Below are 17128 nucleotides of genomic sequence, written 5' to 3' on the forward strand. Positions count from 1 at the left end.
AATCACATTCATACATTCTGTTATGCAGTCGCGGGCACACATGGCATCAGACAGATGCGTGCTGAGTATTCAGTGAGGGCATTAGTTGTTTCAGTTACCCGCTTCCTCAAAAAAGCCATTAAAAATACTGAAGCGGTTACCGCAGGGGTTATGAGAATAGCTTTGCTTTTCTTTTTTATCGAAAGCTGATAATTGTGAGGCTGTGCTACTGTTAGCGACTCGCTCAGGCGTCTGCAGGTTGATAGAAGCCAGGGGTACATTAGAAAGTGAGAACAGTGTCTCCCAGTCGCTTCTCACCTGGAAGGAAAAGATCCTGAGAGTTGTAGGAATTGAGGCGAGGATGTGGAAACTGAGGAAAGAAGGTGCCCCCTGTGGACTTGCTCACAGTCCCATTGGATTTGTAGGTAACCTTCATATCACATCACTTATTTCTAAAGACCTGCAACAATGTGCTGTAACATTGATCAATTAAATAGGAGGTGCATTCAATTACGCAATTTAGAGACCAATTGGAGAAAAAATCTGAGGTTTCTTCTCTATTCACTGCCCCTCCAGCACCAGTGATGCTTACTTGTCTAATTGATCAATTGGTCTAGCAGGTGGTCCTGATCTTTAAAAAACAAGTGATTCAGGGTGACCTACTGTATAAGAATAGATGAATCATGGATCTTGAGGACTAAAACTAGAGAATCCAGGTACAGAGACTTAAATGGACCTTCTCCATCATCCCCTTAAATAAACGTAACCCCTTGTCTGCTGCCCACTGCTCTGAAGGGCAACACTGCTAATTACTGGGATTGGTGCTCTTTCTCCAGTCCAACAACAATTGAATGAGGACAATCCCAGATCCCGGCTCAGAACTGCCCTTTTGGTTAAAATCGCGTTTTTTTGTTTTGTTTGCAGTAATATTAGGAATCGCATCTTCGAGATCACGGCCGTCGAGGTGACCGCAGAGGTTAGCAGGGATTTGAAAGGCTAAAGCCAGCTCTCTTCGTACGTGTCGCTTCGTTCAGGGGGCTGTGTCGGGAGCTGGGGGCCGCGTAGGTTAATCTAAATGAAACTCAAATGAAAGCTGACATAAGTCAAGCACGTATGAAATGCACAATGGGGGGGAAGCAGAGGATAATAAGGAGAAAGAAAAGCAGTGAATGGGAAGACGCAATAAAATCCGTTTAAATTCTCCTGCAGAAAATTGTTTATGTTCACAGCGGAGCAAGACGTAAATCGGATTTGCGGGGAAATGCCTTTTTGTCAATTAAGGGGAGAAAAAAAAAGTAAAAGAGACGAGTAATCTGCTAATTGGTTAAATGAAATGATATGCATAGAGCTTTGGCTTTTGTGTCTGAGCGCTATATACATGTCATCTTTGGTGACGGCGTTTGGCTGTCTATGAATAGCGATGAGATGCCTTTTCCGAGGTTATATCTGGGAATATATTCAGGTTTCATTTGCATAGCTGTCAGGGAGCCTCAGATGCGAACAAGAAAATGTGTCAGTGCTGGGTACATCAAGCAACAGACTGCGAGCTCCGACTCCAGGCGTGCGTGTGTGTAGGGTGTGAGAGAACCAGTGTCCGAGCCACAGGAAATACAGCCTTCAGATGTCGCGGTTTAAAGCATCTATTCACAGGAGCCTCTGTCCAAATTCTAATAAGCAAGTCCCTTAAGTCATACGTATACGCGACACGCTGTTGTTATTTTCTATGAAGTATTGTGATCCAAACTTCAGTAATATAAATAATTGTCGCTTCTACCAGCACCATAAATGAGCCTTCTCCAAGGCGTATTTTGTCCCCGTTTCCGTGGGGCTTAGAAACAACAAATCACAAACAACATATCTTCACAAAAACACTGACGTTGCAACAAATGAAAACAAGCCAGTGTTACCGTCCCTCGACTCCGTGCACCACTTCACACTTTAATTAACAGAGTGACTTCTACCGTGCACTAGCTGAACTAGCTGGTAACAACTCGAAAACATAGTTCATGATTAGTCTCTCGATTATTCTGACAACTTAAGAACTGATACCAATAATAAACAGAGTTTGATAGGTCATTCTGAAAGTGTGCAAAGGAACAAGTAATAGGTTTATTCCATGCTGAAAAAAAGAAGAAAGAGAACACAACGTTTCGGCCGTGGAGCCTTCTTCAGGTGTGTGAACACACACCTTCACACGCCTGAAGAAGGCTCCACGGCCGAAACGTTGTGTTCTCTTTCTTCTTTTTTTCAGCATGGAATAAACCTATTACTTGTTCCTTTGCAGCCTACGCATGCTGACGCAGCTACCCACCCGAAGTACTATTCTGAAAGTGTGCCCATCTTCTACATTATACGGTACAGAGGCTGAGGCAGAGTTCAAGACCATGGAGAGCTCCGGCTCCTACAGCCTCAGAGCGCTTAATGGAATTACATACCTGTCAACATCGTAACGACAGTCTACCATGTGGGCACGGCAGAGAGGAAAAGGAAACTCCTCCCCTCAAACTGAAGGTCCCCCCCCCCCAGACAATGGGTCTGTGCTATATTAATTATAATAAATCATGGACAATATCTTCAACTTCAAGGGTTGGGATCCTGCAGCCTATAGTCAGGGTGCATGGCGATTTGCTAAAGTATTTTTTTTTTTAGTTGAGTAGGTAATTGGGGACCAAAATCTGAGCGCCTTTCAGAATTCAAGAATCACAGCTGTATTAACTGAAAAGATCGCTTGCTTAATTGATCATTACTTTACAGGTATTTCCAATAAAAAAGAGACCTATAGGATTTAGCTGGATTGGAGGTAACAGTTTGCCTCAGACAGCAGATGGAAAGGCCGGCTTAGATACTGTAAATCTTGTCAATCTACCCTTTAAAGCTTCAGTCTTAAAGTCTTCACTTGTATTTGTTTATGGGTTAACAGCATAACTGGCAGTAGCTTTACCACCTTCTAATTGCACCATCTTGCCCTGTCTCAGAAGATGAGCTTGGTCAGTCATGGGAGAGGAGATCTTTACAAAACAATCAGGTGTCTGCTCCCTAACGGGCATTAGTAGACCAGTAGGTGGCGCTCATCCATCTGCTCCAATATTGATTAATTTATCCATATGCATTTTGATCCAAAGAGGTGACAGGAGACACTGTGCTGTAGGAGATGCTGTTCTCCAGATGAAAAGTTGCACCAAGGTCCCGAGTACTTGGTTATTAAAGACCAAGACCACCAGGTCTCAACCTGGTGTCCTGACAGAATTTCAGAATCAGCTGGCACAATCTGAGCTCCATAAACACCCCCCTTAATCCAACTGCTGAAGTGATATCCCTCTGCTCCCTGACTGGCTGTGCAGTGGGGCTGCTGGTGCAGAATGGCTGCAGAGAGTTACTCAGGTGGGCGCTGCATTTGAGTGGTGGATGAAGTGGGTCCCCTTCTACAGTGAAGTGCTTTGGTGTTCTCTGATATGAAAGTGCTATATAAATGCAAGAAATGATTATTATTATTAATTAGTTATAATTTTACATTAATATTAGAGTAGACCAGTAGTCTAGAGGTTATGAAAGGTCAGTGCTTCAGGTCTGCAACAAACCAACTAACATTTCAATTGCAATATCTCACAATCTGTTGGAGCCAGAGAGATGTGATTTTGCTGTCATTATGCTATAAAGTGTACAGTCAGTTATGTTATTTAAATTAAAATTCTATTTTAACAATGATCAAAGTGGAAGACCTTTATCTATTTTAACCGCAACCTTTTAAAACAAAACCCTTTTGAGATAAATCACGTTTTGGTAGGGGTCCCGGTTTAAAAGCCAGAGAAGTGGTCCTCTGTGCAGAACACTGTAGGAATCCCTGGGTTAGATGAGCGTATGTAAAGCCCTGAGCCACAAGTGGGTCATTCTCAAATTCTTTAAATCAGAGGCAGATTTCCTCATGTCCAAACCCACTGTGTTCAGAAAAATACCTGAGAGTGTGTGCAGGAAGGGAAGGGCAGAGACTTGGAGAAAAACCTAAAAACAGCTGTTTTTAGGGTACAGACGCCCAAGCAAAGAGTCGTGCTGAGTATCCCACAGAGTGCTGGGCAATGGCTCTTTTACCTCTTCCACATTCTCATTGTTCCCAATGTGATCAAGAGCATTTCTCCATATTACAGTACTGAGAGCCAGCGAGAGAGAGACAGGAAGAGACAGACAGATAGAGACAGGACTGTAAATTGCAAAGAGAGATGGTGAGATGAGTGCAGGGGAGGGGGGGGGCTAACTGCGAGAGGAACAGATTGAGAGAGGGGGTGTGAGGGAAAGGGAGGGGGAGGGGGAGGGGGTGGGGGGGAGAGAGCCGGAGCGAAGGAGAGGTGTTTAGTATGCAGTAGCACGCGCAGTGCACTGGAGAGTCAGAGCTTGACTCACACACTCCATTCAACAACTAAACAAGGTCATCCCGAACGCCAGGAACAATGATTAAAATAAAAAAAAAACCAGAGAGAAATGCTTGATGTGCGCGCGCGCGCCGTAACTGCCTTTTGGAAAAAAAAAACGACAAGAAATAGAGGGGAAAAGACAGCGCAGACGTCCCTGTGGAATTTTAATCAGACCCACTCCATACTCAAACGGGTTCAATTTGGCAAACAACAGTGCTTTGTTTTCTAAGATGATAACGGGCTTGCCGCAAGCATGTCTGCTTTTGGAAATAAACACTAGATTGTTGGAGCTTGGTCACTTGCCTTATGTTAATTCCTGATGCATACTCATGTAACACACCTGCAGGGCCCTGACACAGCAACAGGGCAGTTTTGATATTTGCTTAAAATATCTCATGTGCGAAAAGTCACCAAGAACAAGCTGGAGAACACACATTAATCCTGGTGCCTTTTGCATCGTGCTGGATCTGGCAGAGACAGTAAAAATGAAATTGAATATTTATACCAAGCCAAAACTGCACAATTCCTAATGGTGTGTATATTTGTATGGATAAATTGCAAGGTGTAGTATACATATTACCAAAATAAATAAAAAAAACGGATTGCTTTGTGATTGCTCAGGTAAACTTCACAACAAATGACAATGACACGTTGGCAGAATTACTGTCTGTGTGTTTACCTAAAGGGTAAGGATGCCTAAACACGTAACAAAAAATACAGAAACTAACCTAATTCTTGGCATTAAAAAGAATGTTCTATACAATGTCTCTTTTGTCTTGATCAGAGGGGGCTACAAGCAGCATGACGCTAATATCCTGAAAGGTATTGTGAAGTCAGCCCCGAGGATGACATCAGACCTAATAGTCAAACAGAAGTATTCATTAACACAAGTACACATTTCCCTGGAAATGTCCTAGGTTCCGTTAGGAAATGACTGGATGGTTTTCAAAATATCCAAATTGCCACCTCTGGCTTGTACTCTTTCCTGAGTTCTCCAAGCTGATTTAGAATTGCTCTACAGGACACAAAGCAGGCTTTTGTCAAGGAGGGGAAGAGCACCTCAACTCCTTCAGCCTCCAGACAACTCTAGCCAGTACGGTGGGCGACAGGCCTTCGTCAGCTTTAAGACGACTGCAAAGCCCAGCATAACAACTGTCCTTCCAGCTCTTGTTCATTCAAGGGATACGCTTTTTAAAAAACAACAAGTTTTCAACTAAAAGGTAGAAGGTGATGAAGATGATGGATTACAGATGTTAGGGATAGCTTCGTGGAGCTTTGCACCCACGCAGAATGGGTGCACCAAGCAACACAGGTAAATTCAAACAAAAAGGAATGCCGTTCTGTATTGCTGGTGTACTTTTTTTTTTCCAAAACCGAACAACCGCAAAACTGAAAAAAGGGATGTAGAGGGGGAGCAAGGGGTTCAAAAACAAAAATGAAATGTCAGCCGTGATTTCACAGCTTCTGTGGTGGCAAAGGCTAAAGGATGCTTCTTGCACAACAGGATTAAATCTCAACAGAATTAACAGATCTTGACGGAATTAAAGCAGAAGCACTGAAATAAATAAATAAACGGGGAAATGAATTTCTGCCAAAGCACCATGCTGGCAGAGGCAGCATGTCTGTGCTATAAATAGAGTCAGGTGGCGTCGCACACAGAGAGCTCAGGTTAGTGTGAGTGGGGGGGTGGGGGTGGGGGTGGGGGTTGCGTGAGCCGAAATGCGCACATGAGGGGCTGCGGAGACTTCGCGGGGGAGGAAGGCGGCGCAGGAAGGTGACTTTCGAAGAATGTGGCATGAAGATCGGGCTTAACCTGATCCCCCTGACCGAACAGTGTCACCGGCAGAGACGCACCAACAAGAGCTGAGGCTGCAGTGGAGAACCATCCTTCTGAGCATTTCCTCTAAATCACAGAAAAGGGGCAATATGATAAACTCGCGTGTAAGGGTAAAATTAAACTTCCATTACGCACAGAAACAGTGATTGCAATAGTGTTGCAAAACTTTAAACGAAAACAACCAATCATTATATTTTTATAAACAGTAATGGGTGACAAAGGTTAAATAAAAATGCTGGTAGCATTATTAGCCAGTGGGCTTTGAAGCATTTGCTGTAACAGAAGACATCTTGGCATCACTGTCACAATAACAATATCCACAGCAAGGGTAATAATATATTATTATGGAAATGCAGGAAACAATGGATTGAGTTTGGTGGGAGGAAGACCTGAGATAAATCATAATTGTACCTGTCAAGGTGCTGTAATGTTTGGGCACCACTGTTTGTCAGAGACGGCTGCTCTGCATGGTTATAACTCACAAGCCTTTTTGCTTGGTGAGCAGAGACACTAGTATTAACCAGCCAGCAACAGCCCCCAGGAGGCAAATAGTAGCAGGCAATGGAATTGTTAAAGGAGGCAAGCAGCAATCAAGGAAATTGAGATACACATAAATGGAGCTGTAAATACTGTATAAACGAAGTCATCTGTGCAAATCACATATCCTCAGTCTAGTAATTGCATGGGGATTTGATACAAGAATCCAAAATCTTGGAGTGTACTGACAAAGTCAGTCTAGTGGGCTACTCCAAGCTCAACCACTAAATAAGTACACAAGTAGAAACTAAGTGCAGGTGCACACACAGCTGAAAGTCTGAGTAACAGGGGAGATGCATTTGAGAATGAGAACATGAGGCATTTCTTTACCCAAAGAGTTGTGGGAGTCTGGAACAAGCTATCCTTGCTTCTTGCTTCTGCCATCCCAAACAATTTTCTAGTTTATTCTACCACAACATATAAGGAATATTTAATTTATGAGGGATATTTGTTAGATCACCCAAAATGTTTTTTTCATTATCCATACATTAGCAGATCGTTGAGGGAGATAAAAAATGTGGATCTGGGACATGCTAAGTGCATGTGGCTAAGATATAGCCCTCATGATAGGGGCAGGTGCAAGTGCTAAAGTAAAGCTGCCCTTAATGGGAACAGCTTCAGAGTACTGGATAGCCACAATCCAGTATGAAAAGCCATGCAGGAAAAAATGGAGGGAAGGACTGCTTATGAAGCCACTTTTTTGATGTAAAGAGTGCAAATCCATAGACTGATGTCCCCTCCCTACTCACCCACTCCGCCTACCCATCTAGCACTAGCACCCCTGGGCTGACAACAGAAAGCCTCTCAGTGATGGAGACACCTGCTCCTCTTCGAGAGGCACAATCAGCCCTAAGCAGGACAATGGGGGGGCCGTTTCAAATGCAAAAGAGCCAGCCCGTAGGAGAAGCCACAAACACAGGCCCTCGCTGAGCAGTGGGGATGGAAGAGGGGTGAGGGGGGTTTAGGGAGTGTGTGAGTGCGCAGAGGCTCAATGGCTGCTGTAGGGTTTTCAACAGAGCAGACCTTGTTAAAACACCTGTTTTCCTCTTCATGTTAGAAAACAGTTCTTTGACTGTGGCTCATGCATGTGGCGCATTACGCAAGCGTTAGCAAATTACAGGATCTCGGTTTGACCGAGAGTATAGGAAGCCATGAGAGAGGAAAGGTCGGAGGGTTTGCTGAATGGCTCAAGATCGCTTGTGCAGGCCTCCGGAACCTCAGGTGAATGGCTCTGCATCAGTTAAAAAAACTAACTGCATGTAACGAAAATGTGTCGTAAAAACATTACAGAACACGGTGTGAAATTGTTTTTTTCTTTTAATAACTTGGCATTATGATCCTTAGATGCCCGCAGACAGATCTTTAAGATGTGATGCTGTCTGACTGGCAGTTTTAGTCAACCAAACAGGGTCGTGACAGGAGGCTGTTTCTCTTCTTCACCAAGGGCAATCAATATAATGGGTCCAATCTAGCCAGCCATTTATCTTGAAGTGCTATTAGCATCATTGTTCATCAAAGGGGGGAAAATGTCCATTAATGCAACACACCTCCAAGAAAAGAGAGCAATCTACAGCTCCAAAGAGGGCCTTTAATTAAAAATGTTTATTCATGCTTTTATAGCCTTTCAGAAAGAGCAGTGCTAATATTTTTGAGCAACAGCAACAAGACAAAGATCTATTTATCGGGATAAGTGCTGTTTGTGTTTACTGACAAAAAAAGAAAGCATAACAACACTCACTAATGGTCTCTTCAAGGGGGTCATTAAGTGTATTTAGGTTCCACACTACTGTTTGTAGAAAAATCAGCATTGCATGTGCTTCAGCAGTGTGCGTACTGAAACACACAGTATATAGATTTTGCATGCATGCACATTCATGCATAACAATCCCCAAAACAAAAAACATTCCTTCAAAATATAATGGGATAAGGGTTATGAAATAATTGCGTAAAACCTTCCATGGCTGTTGTCCAACCAGCACTCATTGACTGGTTCACGTCTGACCCTGGTGAGCCGGCAGTGCTTACAGCGACAGGGGCCCCACTGCTCTGCTGGCTCTACTGCGGGCACTGAGGGCCTTGCAGTGTGCAAACAGGACAGCGGATCTGGCAAAGTGCGCCTCGCAGTGGGGGGCGCGTGAGCCGATTAGCAATTATTGGTTTCTGGATGACTGATTCTGAAATTGATTAAAAAATTTTAAAGATCTATCCTTTCGTTGGAGGTTATCGGCAATTCTACAGTGCTTCAGGTCAACTTTCCAAAATAGACTAATTTAATATGCATTTAAATGGGCATATACCAAAGGGAAGAAAATATCAAGGTAAGTAAATAAGGCCACATGGTTAAATAAAATAAAGCCTGTATTAACAGCTCACCTCCATTAGACCACTCAGCTCATTGGTCCAGGAAGGAGGTGTGTATTGGACGATATTAAGCTTAACAAATGCCCAGCATGGGAAGCACCTTTTATGAGGCTGGCTAGCACGGAGACAAAGTCCCCATCATTGATCATTAATGAATTCACATGGAGAAATTCCCTGGAGAAAAGGCAAAACAAAATACCAGAATTTTACCAGAATACCAGAATAATATCAGAATTTTCACGGTAGGAAAAATATTGTAAACCTAAATATTACTACTCTTATACTGCACTAAGGCATGCGTAATTAGTTATTTTACTCAAGATAGTAATACTAATGTTGTAATAGAAATGCTGCCACTGTGCAAGTCAAGAAAGGTGCGTGATTGATCGGTAGTTTCCAGCAACAGCTGGAACTGTTGTACTGCAACAGCTTGTTCGCCATGCCTTTCTCTGGAAATGGGAATCTTGCTGAGGATGCTCCATCTTCATCACAAGGAAACCAAGGAGCCGAGGAAGCAATTAGGGTGAAGGACGGCCAGGCTGATTGCGAGAATCGTGTTTGTGCTTTCCTTTCTTCGCAATCAAGCCTGCCTCCTTCCACTCAGAACAATGGAGCTCTTCAGAGAAAACAGAAGCCAAACAGAGAATTGAAAAGTCGGGGAGGGGTGTACAGCTTTGGAAAAAATAAAAAATGAAAGTAATTCTTCAGGCTCCCCAGCAGGAGGAAAGGACCGGGAATTACCACAAATCATCCTGAAGGACAACTGTCCTTTCCCAGAAACAAACACTGAACTCTTCAGTGCTGGAAAATCAACACTCTCACAGGGCGCTCAGTGTGAACTCATTATAGTCCATCTGCTGACTATGAGGAAGCCAGGTGGAAACCGAAAATGCATTTAAAGCTGAAAATAGGAGACATTTCTTTACACAAAGTGTAGCGGGAGTATAGTACAAGCTGCCCAGCCATATTATTAAACCTGATTCCCTGTCTCTCAAGAAATGGCTTAATGAGATCCTGGGATCCTGCTACATGGGTCAGATGGGCCATACGGCCTCATCTAGTTTGTAACCATACTGATGTTTTTATGGTCTTAATTGACCATGACAGAAAGCATTTTTTATATCACTAAAAGTAACATGCGATAAGGTTGGGAGTTTAAATCATAGGGGCTTCGGCTCAGGAACTCTGCATTCATCCTGTCTGCCAGGTTTTACTTAACTAAAATGTTTTGTTTTTGACATAGGCTTTTTGCGAAAAAACAAACAAAAAAGAATTCCTTTCATCAGCTCTGCTATTAGCTGAGAGCAGCTGCGGAGTATCCACAGAGCGCCGGGGGTTCAGGACGGCACAAACGCTCAGAGAAAGAAACGAGTTTAAGACAAGGCCCCACGAAGCCCCAGCCTGACGTGGTTTTGACGAGAGTGGTAAAAGCGCATGCGGAGCCGCGGAGATGAAAAAGAAATCAGCATGGAGAGAGAAACAGAACAGGGGGTGACAGTGGGGAGGGCCTGCAGAAGGAGCAGCAGAGAGCTCTTTCCTGGAGTATTCTGGCTGAGACAGAAGTAAGGCAAGAGGTGGGAATGCTGACAGGATAGGGCAGTTGAAGTCATAAATATGAGGGTGGATGTTCTAAGTACGGTGCTGCCAGGATAGGGCAGTTGTTAGTGGGGGTAAGTTTCTACGTTGTAAGAATGAGGGTGTAACCTTTAAGTATGGTGTATGTTGTACTGCAAGTACGGTGCTCCCAATATAGGACAGTTGTAAGTGGTAGTAAGTATATATGTTTTAAGTTGTAAGAGCAGGAGTAGTACCAGGGCAGCTGCAGCAATTTAGTTGTTCAGGTGGCTGAAAAACTCTTTTCCCAAACCCCACAGCCACATCTCTCCCATGCTCTACTACACAGCCCACTCGGAGGCTGACAGGGGTCACGCTGGCCATTGCCATGACAAAAGCCATGGGGAAGAGATCCTTGCAGATGCCATGAATGAATTCCGGTTTGACCAGGGGTCAGCTTGGGGGGGGGGGGGGGAATACAAACAGTTGCTCTGGGTACAAAGAAAGAGGAAGACGGGATCCCATGTATGGCGATAATAAAGCGTGCCACCTCTGGCTGCCCTGGGGGTCCAGGAGGGGTTATCACACACCCTGTGCTGCAGGATCAGGCCAGGTCAAAGTTCTGTGAGTGTTTTTTTAGTCAGGCTGCGTGCAATTGTATTTCAACTAAAGGCACACAACACAGTTTTATTTCCCAGCTGAAAGTTCAGTGTGTGGCACACCTCTTTTACTACACAGATTTCTCCCTGGATCCGGAAGATCTTTTCATCAGCTCAGGAGATGGGGACTGTTTTCTGTTTATTAGTACCTCCCGAGCTTACTAAAAATTAACCTGCATGAAAGCGCAGCAAGCGTAAGATGCAGAGTGCTGGCACAGGGACAGTTTGCGGTCTTATGGATCTCTCACCCTTAAAAACATTATTACTGCATAATATAGTGACCCAGTGCGGGAACGTCTTTGGTTCTCCGACTCCGGATTGCTTTTTATCCTCGGAAGGATATTGTTTCTGCCGTTTTAACAGAGTTTAATTCTTGAGATTGCTCATTAGAGGCAGAAGGTCCCTGTCAGCAAGCCTCGGGGCTCAATGCCAACAGCACAGGATGCATCAGTGCTACACTGGCTACCATGACTTGATAGGCTAGCACTCCTTCACCACAGCGAGTGGCCCCAGGAGGGAAAAGCCAGCCTCTGAGATGGCCAGATCAGATCTGCTCCCTGTCTCAAAGAACTCACAGCGTCACAAATGACAAAAGAACCAGCTCTGCAGTTTATCACAGCTGGCAAAACGAAAGATGTTGGGCTGATGATAATCTGATTATTTATCTGGGCACTTAAGGTAAACACAGGCAGCTGTTACTATGCAGGAGTTCTCTCCTACCATGTCTTTAACTAATTGGACAATAGTCATTCACATCCATCGCCACGCATGGTCAGGGCAGGGGTGCTGCATTGCACAGACACAGTGTGAAAACCCTTGTAGTCAGGAAGGTGCTGGGCTCTGGAGAAACTCTGAGGAAAGCCCCTCTCACGATAAACACTCACTGTTGGATCTCACTGCCCTCGGCTGTCTCCAGCTGCCTCTGTCGTCCAGCGCAGGGCCCATCGGAAGGAGCCACACACTCCGGTCGATGCAGGTGGGAAGGTCTGCTCCACATCCCCGTCACTCCAGATCTCGTAGCAGTTCTGCAGGATCCACCTGTAAGGAGGAACATGCTCTAAGATATTGTTTCTATACATGCATCTGATGTCCTGAGACCTGCATGCTTCAGTGCAAGAACGGGCCCGGCAGGGCCACCCCGTACAGTCCATGGCAGGTTTTGGTTTCTTGGGCTTTATCAATACTTAACTAGCACTTTCCTCATGCAATATTCATCTCTGCTAATACTCATCTCAGCTTGTCCTTATGTAAGTCAATTATGTAAAATCCCAGGCAATGGCAGAGTCAGCTCTGAGATTCCCATGCTCAGCAAACCGCTGTTCTGGGCAAGAGCACGGACGTGGTGCGGAAACGCTTTCTGGATGACCATGTCTTAAGTCCTTTTAGCTCAAACATGCCCTGCTGTGAAAAAGGCTTTTGGCAAGTGTGTTACAGCTCGACAAGCTCAGGGATCGTACAAAGTCTTTTTCCTTTTGTTTACAGAGCTGGAGGTCCAACAGTGGAGTCATACCTGTTCTTTTCCTTATTTCCCTTTACATTGCCTTCATTTTTCAAACAGAAATTGACCCCTGCACCAACTGTATTAATCTAAAGAAGAAGGCATTGAAAAATATTGAACACTTTAGTTTCGAATCAATTATTTTTTGCTTGATGGTAAATGGTATCATAAGTAGCCCTGAAAAGCATCTTATTATTTAAATAGTAGAGTAGAGTGTGTCTGCTCATGAAGCCTGTTCCTAATGGCAAGCTTAAGTAAGATTGTCAATGCTTGATACTGTAAACCACAAGCCTTGTGATGCCTTGCAGTTGCTCTTATCTGATCGGACAGATTTCACATTATACCGAAATGACTGGCAAAACCTCTTCAATCAGACATCTTCAAGTCTGCAAGCAAAACTGAAGAAGGATAATTGCAGCAAAGCTAAGATGTGTAAGCTGGAGTCTAATATCTATCGGCGGTCAGAAGATGAATCTCAGATAGTTATTTCATTCTGGATTACATAAGACCAGTTTGGTGCTCTCTTTCAAGTCCACTATACACTTCTCAGGCTTTGCACATCTACCTATCTTTATGGACTGATGTATTCTATACCTGCTATCTCTACAAATCTATACATAAATCCTAAAGACAACCCCTCCCCCCACACTTCCTTCCCAGGTCAGCATTACATCTTGCAGCAGTATTGACGTGCTAATTTTGAAAAAAAAAAAGCTATGTGTTCTCTTGCTTTGCCTTCAGTTGGCAGCTAATGCACTGGCATTAAAACAGCAAAATCACTGTAATTTCAGAGAGAGGGAGAGTTCCTTTTGATCTTCCCAGGCAGCCCTGGCTAAGACGTCCTGGTAAAGATCCTCATTAAGGGAGTGGAAATGTGCATTCAGGACGCATGGAGTGGAAACCGACTCCGATGAGCGACCTCTGCCTAAATCCAGCTACTATACATCAGCAGATGAAAAGGCAAGAAACTGAACATGAGACGCCTCCTCCTGTGAGTAGCACAATCTGATTCGCAACCTGGAAATTTAGCATGCGCTTCGTTAGGAATTGTGAGAGTTATGCCGAGAAGCTGGTCTTGTGTTCATCACATTGACCAATTATAAAAGCAACAGGAAAGGCACGGCAGATTTGGTTCTACTGCTGAAATATACACATGTTCATGAGGTGGATAAAATACTCCTGGCATTCCTACAAGTGTGTGCAGTAGATAGGCTGCAGCTACAGTCGTTTTGAAAATTTACTGCGCACTGATTTGCAGCTGTTCATACTGTAGCTTGCTTGTACACTACACTTCACTTTTTTATGCCTGTTAACATTGTGTATTCCTGCCCCTCTCCTGGTCTTTTATCATGCTTTTACTGTGCTTTACCATGCCTCTTTAATCCCTACTATGCTTTTACTATGTTTTCACTGTGCTTTGCTATACACCTCGAGGCCTTACCATACTCTTAGCATGTTTTCACTGTGCTTAACATTTGCTGTGGTATACAGCAGTAAATCTGTATGAGGAAAGGGTTTAACCTAATGTGAGAGTGAAATCTGACTTTTCTCTCCTACAATTTCTACCTGTACAAAGAAGCTGCAGACCTACCCAGCTGATCTCACTTCTCATTTTGCTGCTCCAGTCAATATGGTACAGATTTTCGAGTGCGCACAAGTCCAGTACCGCACAGACATTTAATAGATCTGAGCAGCGCTATGACAAGGAAGATGTGACTCAGCATACATTTAACTGTACATGCTAAGCGTTGGCTTTGTCCTTCTGAACTTAATAATTAATAGAAATGCAATGGCCTGTACAGCAGCTGGGAGAAGCTCTCTCTAATTTAGCACAGAGTTAGTATTTATTGGGATAGACAGTGAGCAATGGGCTACCATGGTACACAGGGCATGCTCCAGCTGTCTTATCAGAGCCGATGTAAATGTATCATTGATGAGCCGCCTTAGGCGATTAGTTCTCGGCCGCGTGAGGTACTACTTTATTAACGCGATGTGCCGGAGACATGGTTATTAATAAGCACGAGAAGGAGATGGCTCCTATATAACCTGCTTCTCTTCTTGATATGACTTATGGACTAGGAAAAAAACCCACCATAGACTTAACTGCACCTTCAGGGGAAGCAGAAAGAAAATGAGTTTTGATGATCCCTCATTTTTTATTCAAAAACTGGGCCCGGATGTGGATTCTTGATGAGGGCTGTGATTACTGGAGATAATTGATTTACAATCAGCAAAAAGCACATGTCAGGTGGTCTTGGTCCAAGAAGTGATTTTGATCCATTAGGCTTAGAAGAGAGGTGAAAACACGAAGAACTTCCTGGGAGAGGGCAGGGATGGGCAGGGGCTGTGAGCAGGAAGCAGGAAGGCTGTTTCTCCCTGTAGGAGAGGGGCTCAGTCTTTTACAACACAAGGCTGCATCTTATGCCCCTTACAAAAACCCAGTGACTTATAATACAGCACAGTGGGCTCATAACGAAAGAACTATGACTTCACTGTGCTTTGCCATGCTTCTCTAATCCTTACCACACTCCTACCATGATTTTACTGTGCTTTGCCAAGCCTCTATAATCCTTACCATAAATTCACCGTTCAAGAGAGGTATGGTAACATGTTTCAAAGCAAAGAAAATAAATGTTAAACGACAAAGCACTATGCCAATTTACCACTGCAACATTCCAAAAGTTACAGGGAGGTTTGGACACACTTCACATTGACATTGCTATTACAGATATAGTAGTTTGGTTAAAATGTCCCACATGAGAAAAACAACCAACCAATACAAAGTGGAACCAGGGGAGATACTGTACCTAACCCTTGAGCTTAAGGGGTGGAGTGGTGGCACTGTGGCTAAGGATCTGCGTCTTGGGCTGGAAGGCTGCCAGCTCAAATCCTGTGGCTGGCAGAGGAATCCTACTCTGTTGGGCCCCTGGTCAAGAGCCTTAATCCCCACTGCTCCCGGGGTGCTGTACAATGGCTGACCCTGCGCTCTGACCCCAGGCTTCTCTCTCCCTGTCTGTGTGTCTCATGGAGGGCAAGCTGGGGTATGCGAAAAGACAAATTCCTAATGCAAGAAATTGTATAGGGCCACTTAAGTGATCTTAACTTAAAGATATCAGTCTGCTCCCAACAGCCACACTGCAAGGGGCCTAACTTTTTACTGCCCTTTAAAGGTGCCTATGCTGCACACGGTGAGAGTATTGAGCATTGTTCAAGTAGAAAAAATAAGCTTCCAACTATTCAAATAAAGCAGATTGTTAGCTCATGGTAGCCTTAAATACGGTATTTAAGCTCGGTTGGAATGAAAACCAGGAAGTGCATGGGTCTCCAGGACCAGGAGTGGGAACCCCTTCTATAAAGTACTGTGGGGCTCACAGCATGTCAAAAGATGAACGGCTCCAACGGGTGGGAACGTCACAGACTCACGTCTGTCTGTTTCATTCTCTCCTGCACAGGTACAACACGTTCATACGCCATTAGCAATTTCTAATTTGGACAAAACTGTAAGGAAACCAACTGGTGATTGCAAATTGATGCATAGTTATAGAAGGAAAAGCAGTGGTAAATACCAAATTTAAAATGAAGGAAGTGAATTAATGAAAAAAATGATTTCATTGAAAAGCTGCTGAATAAAAAAATCCCTTTTGAAAACAGGAACGCCATCCATCAAAGTCACAAAACCCTCTTAGGAGTGGTATCTAAAAAGCTACCTCACAAAAGTATTAAAAGGTGTCTTTTTCTGCTCACAAAGCAGTTCATGCAAACGCAAAACTTAGTGAATAAACCGCACTGATGATGAAAAAACATTTTGTTTCACGATGAAAACCCTAACCACTCTGGACAGAGAGATCCGATTTTTCCTTTGCATGAGTTCCAAACAACCTGCTTTTCAATAACTGTATGATGGGAAAATGGCAAATTAGCTCCATTGACAGCAATTATGCAGCAGATGTCAGGCCTTGTTTCCTCAATTGCCAACTTTCCAAATACTTGATGCATTTTAGAATGCTCCCCACATTAAGACCTGCGCACAAAATCTGAAAAAAAAAATTATTGCTCTGTTCTGAAGAACTTTTAAAAAAGGCTCTATTTGCACCATCTACAGAATACTACAAGACACTTTGCATTTTGGCATTCTTCTCCTTTTCTGCCTTAAATAAAGCCAAAGATAAAAGTCAAAACACTTTTCTTTTAAAGATAAGAGCCCGATGTATACAGAACTTCTAATATTAGCTACTGGTACTTCCGAAATAAAAAAAAACATACGTAATAACCATAAAATGAAAGGGACAATAATTCA

At 43.7% G+C, this 17128-nt stretch overlaps 1 long non-coding RNA gene across 1 annotated transcript in view; it reads right to left on the reverse strand.

Annotated features, from left to right (window-relative positions):
* Positions 1-17128, reverse strand: part of LOC138241853 (uncharacterized) — a 58602-nt gene that overhangs the window by 19013 nt on the left and 22461 nt on the right. The window contains exon 2 of the long non-coding RNA XR_011191118.1: positions 12218-12371. This is a non-coding gene — a long non-coding RNA (uncharacterized lncRNA). The remainder of the gene's footprint in view (positions 1-12217; positions 12372-17128) is intronic.

The sequence above is a fragment of the Lepisosteus oculatus genome, chromosome 11, assembly GCF_040954835.1.
Source record: "Lepisosteus oculatus isolate fLepOcu1 chromosome 11, fLepOcu1.hap2, whole genome shotgun sequence".
In the NCBI taxonomy this organism is placed as follows: domain Eukaryota; kingdom Metazoa; phylum Chordata; class Actinopteri; order Semionotiformes; family Lepisosteidae; genus Lepisosteus; species Lepisosteus oculatus.